This window comes from Fukomys damarensis, unplaced genomic scaffold, assembly GCF_012274545.1.
Source record: "Fukomys damarensis isolate Sample0158 unplaced genomic scaffold, DMR_v1.0_HiC HiC_scaffold_1, whole genome shotgun sequence".
Lineage (NCBI taxonomy): Eukaryota > Metazoa > Chordata > Mammalia > Rodentia > Bathyergidae > Fukomys > Fukomys damarensis.
This window is the reverse complement of record NW_022900913.1, coordinates 24,510,498-24,528,815: the sequence shown is the minus strand read 5'-3', so window position 1 is coordinate 24,528,815 and position 18,318 is coordinate 24,510,498. Positions and strand designations below refer to the sequence as shown.

Below are 18,318 nucleotides of genomic sequence, written 5' to 3'. Positions count from 1 at the left end.
TTTTGAGTGCTGACTTAATCCTGCTATGTTACCAGATTTGATTATTAATTTCTTGGATTCTTTTAGTGGAGCTTTTGGGGTCCTCTTTGCAGAGGATCATGTCATGTGTAAATAATGGTAATTTAATATCTTCGCCTATCCATATCTTTTTTTTTCTCATCTAACTGCTCTGGCTAATGTCTCAAGAACTATATTGAAAAGGAGTGATGATAGCATACGTCATCTTATTCCTGATTTTAGAAGGAACGATTTTAGGTTCTCTCAATGTAGTATATGATACTAGCCATTGGATTGACATAGATGGCTTTTACCACATTGAGATAAAGACCTTCTATACCTATTTTCTTTAGAGATTTTTTAAAAAGTCATGAATGGATGGATTTTGTTCAGTGTTTTTTGTGTATCTATTGAGATGATCGTGTGATTTTTGTCCTTGCTTCTGTTAATGTGGTGTATTACATTTATCGATTTGTGTATGTTGAATCATCCCTGCAATGAATCGGATGCGGTCAAGATGTATGATCTTTTTGATGATTTGCTGCATTCTATTTGCCAGTACTTTTTTGAGGATTTTTACATCTGTGTTCATTAAAGTGAATGGCCTTTAGTTCTCTTTTTGGTTGCGTCCTTTTCTGGTTTTGTTATGAGCATAATGCTTGCTTCTAGGAATGACTTTGGCAGTACTGCTTCCCTTTTGATTTCACTGAAGAGTTTGAGGAAAACTGACATTAGATCCTACTGAAATCCACTTTGACCTTTTCTTTTTCTATTTTCTTAGTACTGAGGATCGAACTTGGGACTGTGCGCTTGCAAGGCAGGTGGCGGAACCACTGAGCTAAACCCTTGGCCCACTCTGACCTTTTCTTAGTTGGTACTTTTTATTCAGTTTCATTGACTGATACTGGATTATTCAGGATTTTTATATCTTCTTTGTCTAGTTTTGGTAGTTCCTATATATCTAGGAACCTACCCATTTCTTCTGAATTTTCCATTTTTATTAGAGTATAGATTCTCAAAGTAGTTACCAATGATCTGGATTGCAGTAAAACCTGTTGTGATTTTACTTTTATCATTTCTATTTGCATGGATTTGAGCCTTTCCTTTTTTTTGTTGTTGGTACTAGGGATCGAACTTGGGTCCTTCTGCTTGCAAGGCAGGCGGCAGCACCTTTACCACTGAGCTAAACCCCTGGCCAGAGTCTTTCCTTATTTTGATAAGATTTGCTAAGAGTTTGTCATTTTATTCTTTCAAACAACAAATGCTTTGATTCATTGATTCTTTGTATTTTTTTAGTCTCAATTTCATTAATTTCTGCTCTGATTTTATAATTTCCTTCCTTGTATACTGGTGCCTTGGTACTATTTGCAATTTGATTGTAACCAAAATCATGGAATGAATTGTGTGACAAGACTTAAGTTCGCAAACCAAATTACCAGTTAGGTCTAGAGAAAGTCCCCGTGCTACTGTAAAGAATGTGTATCTTGTTGTTGCTGGATGGAACACTCTATAAATATCTATTAAATCCATTTGTTTGAAGGTTTGGTTCAACTCAGATATTTGTTGTTTTGTTTTGTTTTGGTCTAGTTGATCTGTCAACAGTGTGTACTGAGTTCTCCCATTGCAATTATTAGCGTATTTACCTGATTTTTTTTATGTCCATAAGTATTTATGAAGTTGCATGTGCTGGTATTTGGTATGTATATGTTTAAAATTGTTCTCTTCACGTTGAACTGTTCCTTAACCAATATGTAGTGATGTTCTTTGTCTCTTCTGATCAGTCTTGACTTGAAATCCACTTGGTCTAAAATTAGGATGACTCCTGCTTTTTTTGGGGTTCCCATTGCATGGAGTAGTATTTTCCATCCCTTGGTTTTTAATATGAGAGTTTCTTTTTTAATTAAATGTTTCTTGTATAATTCATAGCACTGGATTTTGTTTCTTGATCCATTCTGCCAATCCATCGTTTAATTGAGGAATTGAGACCATTCACATTGAGAAATTACTGAGAGGTACTTGACTTTTTCCTGTCCCTGCGTTATTGTGCTGCTGTTGATTCCCCCACCCCTACCCCTTGTTTAGCTGCTCATCCTGCCAGGTATATTCATTCTTTTTTTTGCTTATTGACACTGTTGGCTTCACTGGCTCCAGAACATTCTTGAGAGTTTTTTGTAATGTTGGTTTGGTGGTCAAGTTTCTTGAGGTGATCCTTGTTATAAAAATCTTATTTCTCCCTCAGTTTTGAGGTTTTGCAGGATATATGTGCTGGTTAGAAGTTGTATTTTAGAGCTTGAAACACTTCACTCTAAGCCCTCTTCATTTTTAAGCTTTGTGTAAGAATTCTGCTATAATTTAATGGGTTTACTTTTATATGTGATTTGTTTCCTTTCTCCAACAGCTTTTAAGATTTTATCCCTGTGATGGACTTCTGGTACCTTGAGTATAATGTGGCACAGAGAGGTTTTCTTTGGTTATGTCTATTTGGGGTTCTATATGACTCATTTTATCTGTATGTTTATTTCTATTTGGAGAGTTTCCTGCCATCATTTCTTGAAGTTTTTTGTGCCATTTGTGTTGTCTTCTGAGTTTTCACTTATTCCAGTTATTCTTAGCTTTCCTTGCAACATCTAGCTGCCGTTGCATCCACTTTTCATGTTTTCTTTTTGCTTTTAAAGTGTCTGTATTATTGGTCTTTGAAGGTGTCACTATCTCCTGGTGAAATCCTGTTCTCATATTGATCACTTCTGTTGTCCATAATTTCAATATAATTTTTAATCTCCTGGATTTCTGACTGAAACCTTTTCATGGACACTAATGTTCTGCTAAATTGGTGATTCATGTTTATTTTTTTTTTGCTTAGATATCTAACTTTTCATTAGTGTCTTTTGAAAGCTCCTGGATCATTCTGGTCATTACTTCCAGTGTCTGCTCCATTATATCTTCTATGATCTTGCTGAGTACCTCTTTGATTTCTTTTCTAACCTCTGTTCTCCTTTTGAGTAATCTGAGTGTGTGAGTTATGCTATTCTGCCCTTCAGTGTCCCCTGGATTGGCTTTGGATGAGTTGGCAGTTTTGGAAGACGTTAATCTCATGTTTTAATTGTTTTTGTTTGTTTCATTTTGTGCTGAGGTTTGTAGATGTTTGCAGGAAAAAGACTTTGTTGCCAGTATAGAGATCTTTTGTGTTGCTTTTCAGTGATACATGTAGCCATGGCTAACTATAGTCCTTTGTCTCAGTCCCAAATTCTGACCACCTTGGTTAATTTGAGAGGGGAGGATCCAGTGCAATCAGCCTAACGACCAAATTCTTTCAGTACTCTAGTACTGTTAATGTTACAAAGGTATCTGATGTTGGCTTACAGAGAAATAGTGACAATTAAGTGACTCTGGTAATATGTGAATCAGCTATAGAATTAAGTAAAACAAACTGGACATTAACACACCATAAGAACCAATCACGGGCCACCCTTAGACCTAGAGAAGGAATCCACAATTATGATATAAACATTAAGACAATCCAGGTATTGACTTACAGGTAGTATGTACTAAATGTGACTGCTAATGGTAGAAAAGAATTCAACAGTAATTTTATAGAATTCTCAAAAGATTAACAAAGCCTATAGTTATGGTATTAAAGATACAGGGTTTGGAGGGCCAGGGATTTAGCTCAGTGGTTCTGGCGCCTGCCTGGCAAGCGCAAGGACCTGAGTTTGATCTCCAGTACCAAAAAAAAAAAAAGATACAGGATTTGGTTCGAGAAAAAATTTGAAATGTTAAACTATATGAGGAGAACTATAGGAGGAGTAGAGAAGTGGTACAAAGGATCTAACGGGAGGAGAGGGATATTTATAGAATTAGGTAAAGGTAGGAAAAAACTGACAAGGAGCTAAAAAAACTATGACGGAAAAATAAATTAGGGAGTAAAAATAAGAGAAAAATTAAAGGGAGAAGAGGAAACAATAATAAAAAATAAATAAAAAGAGATAAGAAACAAGGAAGAAAGAGAAAGAAAAATTCCCCAAGCCCCAGTAAACTGGTGAACAAAGGAAGAAAGAATAATCCAAAACAAAACCAAAAACAATACATATACTTACAAAATCAAACATACAAACCTCAAAACCAAATCAAACAAAAAGAGGAGAAGGAGGAGAGCTAGTAGCAGTAGAAGCAGTAGTAGTGGAAGAGGGGGAAGAAGAAATTTCTGTAATTTGGATAGTATGGTTTGCTTGCAGGATCTACAGTTCTGGGGCATTATCCAGGTGAAGACGTGCCGAGCTCCTGCTCATCCTGGTAGATAAAGAAGGCAGTTGGACCCCAACTTGTGCTGGATGCAGGCACCAGCAGGCAGTAGGACCAGGGGAAAAGCGTGTACACCTTCCCTTTGGAATCCAGAAAAATTCCTGCTGGGCCTGGCCTCAGGCCTATGTCCTTTAGCTTAAACCCCTCAGGGGGTCTCTTTCCAGCCTGACTGTAGCTCTTTGACTGACCACACTGTTGTTATGATACAGATACAGCCATAGTTCTGAGAAGCACAGATCTGAGAGTCAGTCTGGAGAGCTTTATATCACAGTAAAACCAGCACCGTATTATTCACTGCCACTGGCTCACAGAGGTCTAGTTGCAAGGTTTGGTATTTCAGCTTCGAGACACCTTAGATTTTAGAATAATCTGCGTGTTGTGTCTCTGGAGTAGATGAGGAACTCACCGTGGGGGTAGGGGGAGACCAAAAAAAACTACAACTAAAACTTATAACAGAGTCTCTTCTATTCTGAAGCCCCAATGGTAACAAATGCCATTAACTAAGGTATCAGAACACTAGAGATGACTGATGTCTCTCTTTGAGAGATTGAAAGAACTGATTCCACTTGCTTAAATCTCACCTACCCCAACAAACTCAGTAAGAATGTCTAATTAGTCACAGACATAAGATGTGTAAAGTCTCAATAATCTGAAAGAAACAGGATTTGCACCACACAAAGTTCTGTCAGGCCAGGGAGGTCCCACCAAAGTCTTCATGCATCAAGACATGCCCAGATACATTTCTCAGCCTCCATGTTTCGTTTTCTTTGTTTGACTCAGTGGAATGATACACTGAAGTCAAGCAAGTTCTAGCCTGTAAAGTGGCTTGTGGACTTGACTTTACAAATCCAAATGGCATCCTTTATTTCTGCCACCTCCTTTCCTGCAGCACTTAGGGATAATCATGTTTCCCCTCCAGGTCCTTATTGCCTCTCTGCCAAAACTGGTTTGCTTCTGTTACAATAAAAGACCTGTAGTGTTTTCCAAAGCCAACACTGCCAACAGTCATTCCTCTACCCCACAGGCAGCTGTCTGGGAACTTGAGTCTAAGTGTTGCAAGCTGAAGGTGAAGGTGGAATTTGGGAAGGCAAGTATGAGCTGCTTTGGAAGTCCAACCCTCCTCTTACTGATGGATTGAGCCAAACCTGACAAAGTATGAACAGTGTTGTCAAAGGGGCAGAGTAGGAGCAAAAGATGAGAGTACAAGGTTGTTGTTCCATTAAGATGGATTCTGGGACTCACGCCACTCAAACGGACGCCAAGTATGCTCCGTCTGATTTCCCTCCCACTCAGCCCTGGCTTGGGGATTTCCATTTGTGTTCTGATCTGTGCAGCAACTGTTAACTGAAGGAACACTTTTTTGTGAGATAGGGAGGAGAGTCTGTATAAATGAATAAGTTTTTGCTGTAAGGGCAAGTCTTAGAAAAATGTAACACCAGAACAGAAGACCATCTGCCCCTGTAAAGGGAATAACCCGCAACTGTGCTCTGCCCCGATAGTCCAAGGAGTCTTGCTGAAATAGAGGCCATACCACACAGATTCTCAAGGGCTGCCCATGCCTTCTACTAAGCCAATTTCCAGCTTGGTTTCCATCTTCTAATTTGGGTTGAAAATCAGGGCTGAATTTAGATTAAAGGGATGGTCCAGATGTACCTATCTCACATCAAGGCTGCCAGATAGACTCCAAACCTTAGAAATTACGGTACATACAGAATACAGCTTGATTCCTGTCTTTTACCAAGGAGTCTTTTGGTCCCTCCAAGTGCTAAGTTCCTCTGTGCCTGTAAAACACAGGTGGACCGATTCTTTAGGAAGAGGTTGTGACAGGGAAGGCAGATCCTGAGTCCCAGGTCACCTGCTGGCAGAGCCTGACTCATAACACAGTGTCCTTGTGTCTAGGCCAAGCTGGGGAGCTCGCATACCTCTGGGGTTGCCAGTGAGGCCTTGTGCCAGGCACAGCTGGCTTTAACAAACCAAGGCAACCTGGGGCAGATGTGCCAGCAGGGGACAGCAAAGCCAACAGAAGATCTTGTGGTGGCGCACACTCTGCCTCCTCCTCTGCTGTGCAGAGCAGATGCCAGGCCAGCGGGTCCATCAGGGGGCAAATCTGCTGCCTTGTTCTCCAGCCATCCAGGAGAAGGGAGGGGACCAGTCGGACCACTCAACACAAAGGGATTTTGTACTACACTTCTCAGCCCCCTACTGCAGGAAAGGTACAGAAGTGAGAGTACAACGCTGACCAAAGTTCTCACGAGGGGAACACAAAGTCAAAGGTACCCTCGCCAGCCACTGAGCTATAACATTAAGGATTCCCTTTCAAGGACATAGTTGTTAAGTCTTCTCTAACTCAAAACTCATAGTTTCCATTTTGCCTGGCTGTCCCTCTCTAGGTTTCTACTTTTTTGTACATACACATGCCCACATCTAGTTCACTCTTTTATCCCATTCACAGTCAGTAAAAACCTGATAAACAGATGTCAGAATCCAGCCTTATTTCAATAACCAGAAAGTGGGGACAGGTGCTCCAGCTTCCAGCCACATTTACTGCTCCAAACACTGTATAAAAGCATTGGCTAATTAAAGCCATTCATGGCTTGTACTCCACTTGAGTGATCAGACTCTGACTGCCTGGATGTTTTGTGTCTTTTAGCCAACCTGGTTGTATGGTGAGGAAATGAGAAGGCTTCCTCGTCACCCTGAGATATGAGCAAGTTCTAGGGCTCTGGAACACACCTGTGACTCTTGCAGAAGCAGCAGTTACTCATGTTCCAACCACGGCCTCTGGGAACCCAGGCTGATCCTTTGCCTCAGAGCCTGCCCAGAGCCTGGCCACACAGCACACTACTCCCCTTGGGCAAGCCTGATGAATTCCCTCATGCTACTAAGCTCTTACTGCCCTGGCCTGCTTGGGAGTCCAGGCCTCAGTCTGGTTGGCTTCCAGTTGAGTTTCAACAGTTATGCAAATCAGGTTTCTGACTGTGTCTGAAATTCCAGTGTATACAGGAACAGCAGGTTGCTTAATCTCCAAATTCAGAGCCAACTTTTTACTAAATACAGACAACATGCAGCCTGGCTCCCCTGGCAGATTAAAAGATCAGCCCCTCCCAGCGCTGATGACCAGACTTGTCAAGTGCACCAACGCCCGCCATCTTGTTTGCCAGCCTCTGGCTCTTATGAGGAGCCGTACTACTCATACTTTCATTCTTCTTCATTTGTCAAACTAAGCACCTCCCCGCATTCTTCTCTACTGACAGCAGCAAATTTCCAAATCCAGGAGGAGAGATGGCTGAAATATCCCAGAGAAAAATTAATCTCAGCCACTTTATTTTCCTCCTTATACACAATCTCCTTGTGAGAAGTTTTCCTGTTTTTCTGCAGTGGACAATAAGCTGCTTACAGAAGCAAGCTCTGTATCTAGGACTACAGTCTTAACACAAGTTAAACATGAGCAAGGTCACCAGATTTTCCTCTTCCCTTATTGGAAATGACATTAACAATGAAATACTGTGCTGGGTAGAGAACTACATGCTCCCGGGTAAGGCTGGGGACCTATAGTAACTTTCTTAGAGAGCTATAAAGAAACATTGTTCTAAATATGAGAAATCATGATATTCAGTTAACTTTCTACCTAATTTTTCTTAATTACAGAAAAAATATTTTTTTCAAAGTGGCAATACCCAACACTCACAGACTGTGGGAATCTGGCCAAGTTCAGTCTGTGAAAGAAAAAGAAGGCAATGAATGAATTTTGTGTATGCTAGCAGAGTTTGGGTCTCCACTGGGTTCCTTCAGTAGGGCTTGCAGTTAATACTGCCCAGTCTCTTGTGGGTTCACAAACCAAGAGAGGAGATGAAAATCCAGCCACAGACGCTACTTCATCTGATAGTCTCTACCAGCGCTTGGACCCTCCAGAAAAAACTTCTGCTTCCTGAATCTACCCTGAATCCTCCTGAATCTGGGAACAATAGTGCCATTTAATACACACTGAGAAATTAAAATGTTTCCCAAACAACATCCTGGTCAGACTGCTGTGGACTGTATGAGCTATACTAATCCACTCATCACACTGCTCAAGAATGATATTAGAAATCAAGAGGACAGGGCACCTATAATCCCAGCTACTCAGGAGGCTGAATTCTAGGTCAGCCTGGGAGCCAGAGTTAAGACCTCATCTAAAAACTTAAAAAATATTTCAAAGGTCTGGGGAGGTAGCTCAATGGGGAGCTCTTGCCTACCATGCATGAGAGCCTGAGTTTGATCTCCGGTGCAGCAAAAACCAAAACCAAAATAAATGTCCCCCATAATCACGAGGTTGTTATGTTGAGCAAAAACCTTTTTTTCTGAAAGATCAAAGAGTGCATATTTTAGGCCTTGAGGACCACACATATCTCTGTCATATATTCTTTGTTTCTTCAGCCCTTTAGAAAGCAAAACGCATTCTTAGTTCCTGGGTCATACAAAAACAGGGGCAGGCTGGGTTCAGCCACTCGAGCCAGAGTTGGCTGACCCTTGGTTATTTCCAGAATGGACCCTGAGAGGAAGCCTGTCCCCAACTCAGCTTAATTCACTGCACACAGCATCCGGGACACATTAGTCTAAAGGACAGCAGTGAAATGAACAAGCCTAACAGGTGGACAGCAGGCGAGAGGAACAAGAGGTGTTATTCTTCCTCCCCATATGGAAGCCTGAAAAATCACACAGCAATAGGCCACGGGCTTGGCCTGACTAAGCACAGCTATCTCCAGTCTTCCTAGCCTTAAATGGAAAGCCACAGAGCTTGGCCATCCTCACACAGCAGAGACAAGCGCCGGTACCCAAAGCAGCTCCTGCATCTGCCTTCCCAAACAACACAGCTCTGTGGCTAACACGGGCTTCTTCAAAGCTTAGATCAAAGAACTCCAGGATCCTGGGTGCAGCGTTCCACTGAAATGTTCTCCACCTCGCTCTCACGCTTCCTCACAGGAACCACAAGCAGCATTCCCAAGCTCCCCCAGGTCACCTCAACTGTACAACATCCACTGCTTCCGCAGAGGGAAACCACGTCAGATTGTCCCACATCGCAGTGCTTGTTAGACGTGCATCTGGAAACGGTTCAGGCTGGGATGCTCTTTAGTCTAGTTCTGCTTCTCTTATCAAAAGCCCCAAGCCTTGACAACAGAAAGCATGCTCTGAGACTTGGCTACAATCACAGGAGCCACAAATCAGCTTTAAATTGTCCTCGTGTGTGGCTGCAAGCCATGGTCCTGCCTCATTATACTCTGAGTCAATCACTATGACAATTTCCAACCCTCGTGCTCCCCCCACTCCATGACTAATACTCAGGACCCATGCTGTGCTTCCTCACTCCTTTCTGATTCCCTGACTTAGAAGTTGGGCAGAGGCAGCTTGCCTTCTTAATGGAGAACACATTAGTGCATTCCGGCTTCACTCTGGATCCCAGTCAATTTCTGGATATTTCACAGCTGTTAGGCATCCACCTCCTTTCTCACAAAAGCCAGCAGAAATTAGTGAGCACCTCGCTGGCTCTGAGATACGAAAATGTAGCAATGATCAAGCTGAAAATCAGTTTCTGGTCAACTATTTTCAAAGCATCTGCTCTAGAACAATGTCTGCAGTTCATTCACTGTCTGCCAAATTTAAAATTGGTTTTAACTTAAATGCTGCACAGTTTTGTTCAAAAAAGCAACCCTCAGAATAAAACTGCCATTTGGTTATCAAACTAGGATCTGAGAAAAACTCTGGGGCAGATACCAGCACAATGCAGGCTGTGTCTATTTCTCATGTCTTTTATATTTGCTCATTTCTTTATCTACCTCCTTAAAACTGGAACACAAAAGTTGTGTTTACAGAAAATATGATTTCCTTTTTGACTTAGGTTTCTCTTCCTACCTGCTTCACGGGCTGATCAGGTGAGCATTCTCTGCTGGGCTCCAGCAGCCACTTGCATCAAACAAACTCCAAGTTTGTCGTGCTCTACTTCCCTTTTCCATTCAGCTCTCGAAAGCCGTGGGTTATTAGCTAGCCACAAAAATACGAGCCATGCCAGTGTGCACCCCAACTTCCTACCAGCACGGGCGCTCTGCTGAGCTCAGGAACAGAGTCTCTTCCTCTCCTGCTTCACCTCCTGAGCTGTGGGGCCACGCCCACCCGGGCCCTCAGATCATTTTTCATCTATGAGTGCGTCCAGCTAGATCATGTCTGTAAGAGAAGGAGCCAGCCCTCGTTCTACTGGCATAGTGGGTCTCTGCTGCTAAAAAGGGCTTTGGTTTCAGGAGGAGAGGGAAAAATCAGAGCCCAGCGGAACTCCTGTTTGGCTGCTTTCTGCAGCTATCTGCAGATCAGCTCTTCCAAGAGCAAACGACACACACCTTGGTGATGAGTCACACACAACAGCTTCATCATGCAAACATAGGCCATGGAGAGGGACTGAGGACTTCAGGTGCGGGACAACCAAAACTACATCACCCTGCATATTCCACATGCACTACAAACGTGGAGCCAGGACACTGAGTAAAACAATTTGCCAGCCAGTGATTGAATGCTTCACAATCAATTAAAAATGTATCTTGAGCCAGGTGTGGTGGCGCACGCCTGTAATCCCAGTACTCGGGAGGCTGAGGCAGGAGGATCGCTGTGAGTTTGAGACCAGCCTGGGCTACATAGTGAGTTCCAGGTCAGTTTCAACTACATAGTGAGACCCTGTCTCAAAACGCCAAAACAGAAACAAAAGAGAGTATCCTGTACTTATTAAAGGGACAGAATTTTTAAATATTGCACTCAAATTGGTAAAAAACAAACAAACAAACAAAAAACCCAAGAAACCTTGAGTTTATTTTGTAACAAAGTCCATTGGCAAATAAGGGCTACTTGTTATCATGACACCAAATCCATAACTTTTATAATCCAATCAAGCACTCATCTACCACAGACCACCGTTAGCAAAAAGAGCTGATCCCTCAATCTGTAAGAATTTAATCCTACTAAAATGTCAGCAACTACAAACATACTTTGGCTTCTCTGACTTCATTAGGAAATAGAACTTTTTAAGTATTTAAAAAATAAAAGTAAATTTTATTTTATCCCATTCCCCCCTCTAACCTCCCCTTGTACAAAAGCTTTACTTCCTTTTTTTTTTTTTTTTTTGGTACCGGGGATTGAACTCAGGTCCTTGCGCTTGTAAGGCAGGCCACCGAACCGCTGAGCTGAATCCCCAGCCCCATAAAAGCTTTACTTCCATTTTTTCCTCTATTCCCACTTTTCTCCTTGTCCCTTCCTTCCTTTCTTCCTCCTCTTCCCTTGCTCCCCCGCCTTCCGCTTTGAACACTTTCTTCCCATTGCCCAACACCCGTTATCCACATCTGTCCTTCACGAAATAGAACTTTAAAAAATAGTTCCAGTACACATATAATATGGCATCTACTATATGCAAAATTCACCTTATGTGCTCTTGCAACCGAACCACCAGAGCCAAAGGTCTTAAAAATGCTACAGCCTAGCCGGGGATTCCAGCTGTGGTTCCACTGCCTGCCTCGAAAGTGCAAGGTCTCGAGTTCGATCCCTAGTACAGAAAAAAAAAAAAAATGCAGCAGCCTTGGCAAGAGGTAGGAAAATGGACACAAATGACTTAGAAGGGAATGACATGCAGGTATCAGAGTAGCAACAAAATCCTTATCAACTACATTATGAGGGAGAAGGGGAATACAAACACCTTCTCTCAAGCCATGCTTTCAAGTAACTCAGGACTCGTAGCTTTGGAACCTTTGTGTGTCTTTAGAATTTTATCCAGTATAGACTTCTGCCCTTTGAACTTCGTATTGTTATAACCTAATTCGAACCACCCTAAAGTTCTTGGTATATTAAAAGATGGAGAGCTCAATACCTGAGCTTGAGTCTTTGTTGGTGTTGTTAGGAAATGGCTGAAGTATCTCCTAAAAAGACAGGGCTATGCATTCTCACACACGTTCCAAATGGGCTCTAGGCATCTGAATACTTTAACAAACACAACAGTGGTGAAGACACCGGTGACTCACCTTTCGCAGAAAAGACACGGAAGACATAAAGCTAAGGTTTTCATTGGTGGAGAGAAAGAGTGGGTAGGAACACTCATACCTGGACTCCAAACCCAAGCAGGGCTCCCCAGAGCAGCCTGAATCTTCACAGGCAGCCCAGAGCTTGCAAGCGATCATGTCTGGGCTTCCAGAACTCCCCTTCCTAATTCACGAGAGCAACTGCCAGCTCTGACTTTAAGTGAAGGAGAAGAAAGCCTGCTCTTTAAGTGGGGAGGAGAAGTTAGATTTCTTTTTGGCTTCTGACCAAACTCTAGTTGTATTAGAGGTAAAATCTGTCTACAGAATATTCTCTTCACTATTAGTTTGTGACAACTGCCAAAAATCTATGGTAAAACCAGTTATTCTACCTCTCTGTCCCACTCTCTCAACAGGGGATGGATAATATACTGCATAGTGTAAGTTCTGCATTAAGGGAACTTAGGGCTGGGGATGTAGCTCAGTGGTGCCTCTCCCGCCTGGCAATCACAGGGTCCTGAGTTTAATCTCTGGTTGCGGGGAATGGGGGACTGGGATGGGACCTAATGCTGTGATGTTTATGCACAACTTTCATTGCCTTGCGTGTGCTAGAATGCAGTACATACACACGGCACCTCACACCCGAGGTTTCCGGAAGGTATTCCTGGGCTGCTATATAGGATAGCAGTGTGGGTTCTGCCCTCTGCCTGCCCACCTGGTTCCTGGGCTCAGGACTCTGCTGGATCTTCACCTTCACAACAGGGTGGAGGGCCCTAAGGATCACTTAGTTTTACCTTCTCATCCTACAGAAGAGGTGGAAAGAGGTAAAGAGCCGTGCCAGCGAGAGAGGAGGGAAATCACCAAGGACACATCAGTAGAAGTACTGAGGTAAAAACACGGATATTCTAGGCTCGGATTCTAAGATGGTGTTTGGTAGACAGGATGTAGCCAAGAATTATAGGCAGGGGCTCAGCAATGGCTTTCCAGCTGGTCACAAAACCCAGCCTAGAAACACACCTAAGACTGTTCCATGAGTAAAAGTAGGAGGGTACCAGAGGTCCCGGCAAAGAGGGGAATCAATAATGTCACAAAAGCCAATGGACACTTCTGCAGCCTATACAAAAACTGAAAAGCAGGGATGTGAACAGATATGCGCACATTTCTGCTCAATAGAGCAAGACTACTCACAATACCCAAAGGTGGAAGCAACCCAGATATCCATGGATGGAGGATAAACAAAATGTAGTATAAACACACAGTGGAATAGTATACAACTCTAAAAAAGGAGGTGACTGTGAAACATGCTACAACATGGATGAATAAATGTTAAGTCCAATGTACCAGTCACAAAGGGACAAATGCTATGACTGGCTGAGATATGGAATAGTCAAATTCGAAGATACAGCAAGTAGAATGGTGGTTGCCAAGAGACGGGGAGGAGCAACAGGGAATTCTTTAATGGGTACAGTGTTTCAGTTTTGAAAGAGGAAAACCATTCTGGAGATGGATGGTAGTTACGGCTGCAAGACAATGTGAATGTGCTTAATGCCACAAATGTGCCTACTTAAAAATGATTGAAATAGTAGTTTTTATATTATTTATATATATTTTTAGGACAGCTCATGGAATCTACATTTTCGTAACTTCCCAGGCCAGTACCATGGCTGTCAAGCATCTTACTGCAGTCACAGGTGAAATGATGCATGTGCCATGAGACAAAACTCCTAAGTGACTGAAAACAAGAAGCACTGAGGTCCCCTTTCTTCCCTCTGTGCCCTGATTAAACAGAGCCCACAGAGAGTTATGAAAGCAAACAGGTGCTCAGTGCTTCTCCCTGCTCTGTGACAGAGATGATAATGCGGTGCTGGCAGGCACGCCCTGGAGGTTGTGCAAGCCGGGACAGACCTGGCCTGCAAACCTGGAGGAACAGCTCCCTTCCACCTCCTCATTAACGCAGAGCTCAACCCCAGGAGAAAAAGCTCTACACAGCGGCTCCGTTCCTCTCCTCCAAAACTGCCTCGGAGCTCACGTACCACCGCCTCGCTTTGCTCTGGCAGCACATACGCACGCCACCATGCTTTCTTGGTCCTTAATTGTCTAAAGATCTGTCTCTTAGCTGTCAGATCTGTCCAATTAGACCATAAACCTCTAGGGTCAGCTGCTTCCAGCTGTCTGACCTGGCCAGGCAGGGATGTGGGAGGACAAGAGCCTCTCTCTCATGCTCCCTCTCCTAGTCTCTCTCTCCTGCAGCCATAATAACCAAGTAACAGTCACCAGCCTTCAGTCACCTTCTCTCTTCTGAGCTCAGACACAGGCCTCTGCCTGCCTGCTGCCCAGCTCCAACTGCAGGTCTTGTAGGCAACAAATGGAACAAGCCCTGAAAAACCCCATCATGTTATCCTGAGATGGGTTCCTCCGTCTCTATTTCCTCTTCCAACTCATGACAGTTCCCACTCCCCAGGCACAAATGAGTCACCCTTGACTCCTCTCTCCCCAGCACACTTGTGGCAGGGCCTGTCGACTCTCTCTGAAATTCCTCTCTCCTCTTCCCTCCCTTGTATTGGCAGGGCCTTGATCCCTAACTACTCTCACTCAGCTGTCTACCCTTCCCATTCATCCTACACACAATGGCATCCAATGGCAAATACAGAAAATGTCTGAAATGCTCATAATGCCTCACTGTCCAAAACACAAAGCCCATACTCCTTTGAATGGTATCTAAGACCATTCTTGATCTAGCTGCAAAGCCTGTATCAGGAAACCCACATGCATGCACACACAGACAGAGGCTACTGCTCTTTTTCTTGTATCTCTGCTTTCATATGTACCAGTGAAAATGTCACCAGGGAAGTTTTAACCTCACAGGAGACAGGTGCAGTATCTGCAGACATTTTCAGTTGTTACAACTAGCATTGGCGGCAGAGGGTTGCTGCTGGCACTGGTGGTATAGACCTGAGATGCCAATAAACATCTCACAGGGCACATGACAGCCCCCACCCTAACCCAGAAGCATCTACAGCACATGTCTCACATGGGTTCTCAGATTGCTGAAATACACTGTGCTCATAATGACCACAACTGCTTCTCACTGCAGACACTGCAAGCATAAATTCTGGCAGGGTGCACACAATTAAAACGATTGAGGGAAAACAGTTAGGCAAAAGCAACAGGGGATGCTGTGGGCCAAAGTCAGTGTGTCCTTTCTAAAGCATCCAGCTCAAAACTCCAAAACACTGCGTGGCAAACGGGCAGTTTTTCAGTGTCTAGGAGGCTGTGGGGCAAGGGTAAGGGACGTCCTCCTCTGCAGCACTTCCTTTATTGGAAGTGCTAGATCAACTTGTATTGAAAAGTTCCCTTGTATATTTCCCTTCAGGCCCAGCCAACTCCCAAATCACGGTAAATAAAGTAGAAAAATAGGACAGACCGCGCTTCATCTCAGATCCCTATTACAGTAACGCTGTCCTTTTGAATTTTCTTCTCAGGGGCCCTTTCTTTGCGATGTTTTTAAATGAACTTAATCTAGCGTTTCTAAAAATACATTCTATAAAACATGATTTTGGGGAGATTCTCTATGGAAGAAGGACTCCGTGGTCAAGTAAGTTGCAGAAGTGCTGTTCACCAGATCTTTTTAACCGTTGTGTCAAAGTTCTCACTCTGTGTGTCTATAGTGAACTTGTTAATATGCACGGGAGACACTCTTTTGTGGACTGGGTACAGAATGCACTCTTCTTGGCTATTTAATTCGCTCTCCCTTTGGTGTACAACATTCTTGACTTAAGCTTCCATTTGTGTGTGGCCAGGCCTACCCTCCCTCCCTCCCTTTCTTTTTTGATGAAGAAACAGAAGTATAATGGCTAAAGCGATCCTAACCACTTACCCTTTTACCCTGAGCATCACTCTGGCAGTGCGGATGTTTACATACTGAATGTCCCCAGCGTCACTCGGGCAGGTGTCATTTCAACCAGTCCATTTGTCAGTCCAATCAGTCCTTTGAATTAGGGATAATTTTTTTCTTCACAGAGATAGAGACAGTTTGGGATTCAGAAACTGAATCCAGGCCTATTAAGACTTGCACTTACACACAGAGATTCCACCACAGACCAGAGGACACCCCAGACTCCCAGGAACACAGGGTGCAGAGGTCAGTGGTAACCCACACTCAACAAAGCAGAGGGACAAGCAACTTTCCGAGCCCGCCAACTTCAGCTTGGGAATTCTTTTTAATGCCTTTCAAGACCCCGGGAGCTCTAGAGGTCAAATTTTGATCTCTTTCCACTCCCGCAAAGCTTTAGGATATGATATTGGGCGGTGTCCCTGACACTGGCTACCTCTCAAGATCAGAATCAGACTAATAATTGCAAGGGTCTGTGCTGAAGTACACATGCTTTGTGCACCTGCAGAGCAGAGGACTCAGCAGACATGGTTCCCACCACTGCCAGGCAATGCGTGCAAAAATGTGACAGGATGGATAAAGACTGGAAACAGGAGTGATTTCAGAGGAAGCGGGTCTTATGCAAAACCTTAAAGACTGGATTTTGGAAGGAGGCGTGGTGGTGCTTGCTTCTAATCCCAGCACTCTGGGAGGCTGAGGCAAGAGGATCGAAAGTTTAAACCCAGCCCGGGCAACTCAGCAACTTAGGGAGATCCTCTCTCAAAATAAAAGAATTAATCAAAGTTAAAAAAAAAAAAAAAAAGGCGGGGGAGCCGGACGTGGTGGTGCACACCTGTGATCCCAGTTCTCGGGAGGCTGAGGCAGGAGGATTGCTGTGAGTTCGAGACCAGCCTGGGCTACATAGTGAGTTCCATCCAGGTCAGGCTCAACTACATAGTGAGACCCTGTCAAAAAAAAAAAAAAAAAAAAAAAAAAGGGGGGGGGGTTAAAGTTAAGGGAAAGGTTCCGGGGTTCAATCCCTAAAACCAAAAAAAAAAAAAAAAAAAAAAAAACAAACAAGTAAACTACCAAACAACAAGAAGCACAAAAACCCAAACCAAAACAACAAAAGAAAAAAATACTGGTTCTCAGTCTGATACAGGCTCCCTCTCAGAGATCCAGGGAAGGGGCTACCCCTCCTGGTTTCTGTCCCCGAAGACCACAGCATTCCAGGTCGTGCTCCTGACCCTGCACTGGGGCTGCAGTGAGCAACACGTCCGCGGCTGGCCAGTCACAAAGGGATTCCGCAAAGGTCTGCGGACAGCCAGACTGCTCTGTCCTTACAGGCACAGAACTGGCCACTAGGCATCACCAGCGCGAGGCTGCACACAGAAACAGATGGTGGGGAGTTCGGAAACTCCGACTCCTTCCGCTTCATTTTTATTAGCAGAGAATCAAACAGTGAAAGTGGAAACATTCATCTGGTTCTCAGAGACTTGAGGCGCTGCAGATGTTCACTCCCTATTCATGCCCCCCCCCGGGGGGGTGGCGCATGTGCCCCACGAGCAGGGGCGGAGGCCCGGCTGGCCGGGTACTAACACCGAGGGCAGCCTGGAGTTCAGACTTCTTCGGATACCTGTAGAGTGAACACTCAAAAAGGACTCCGCACCCTCCTGACTCGGCTGCGAGTGCTACAGAAACTTCTGTGAACTGGAAACAGTTTTTTTCCAGAGTAGTTTTTATGGCTCATCAAACTCTTCCCTCCGTTTTCTCCTTGGATCTCTGTGGGCCCAGTTGTGGTACATCTGGCTCCTGGCTCTGCTTAGAGTTTAAATGTTTACTGCATCCAGTTTGTAATTTCCAGATCTCAAAATAAGTCAGCCCTCTAAGCTCACCAAGTCTCCATTCTGATTAAAAATTATTAAAGCCTTTCTTACTCAAGTAGGGAAGGATGCAACAAAAACCCTTGGAGGAAGAAATCTATCAAAAACCACATTATATTCAATGACAAGTTTGGGCTGAGCTGAACTTTCAAGGTATTTCTCATCTTTACCACGAAGACTCTTCTCTTGGAGTCATGTATAGCTCTGTGGTTGGAGAAACTTGACTCACAGAACTGCAGCTTTC

At 43.7% G+C, this 18,318-nt stretch overlaps 1 protein-coding gene across 3 annotated transcripts in view; it reads right to left on the bottom strand.

Annotated features, from left to right (window-relative positions):
• The window catches only part of Pdzd2 (PDZ domain containing 2), a 248,168-nt gene that overhangs the window by 141,655 nt on the left and 88,195 nt on the right, over positions 1-18,318 (bottom strand). Inside the window, exon 1 of one of the 3 annotated variants that reach the window (XM_033758241.1) lies at positions 10,186-10,205. The exons of the other annotated variants lie outside the window; for them this stretch is intronic. The gene's annotated coding sequence lies outside the window, so the exon portion shown is untranslated. Of the gene's footprint in view, positions 1-10,185; positions 10,206-18,318 lie in introns of those variants that run through there. 3 annotated transcript variants of the gene reach the window in all.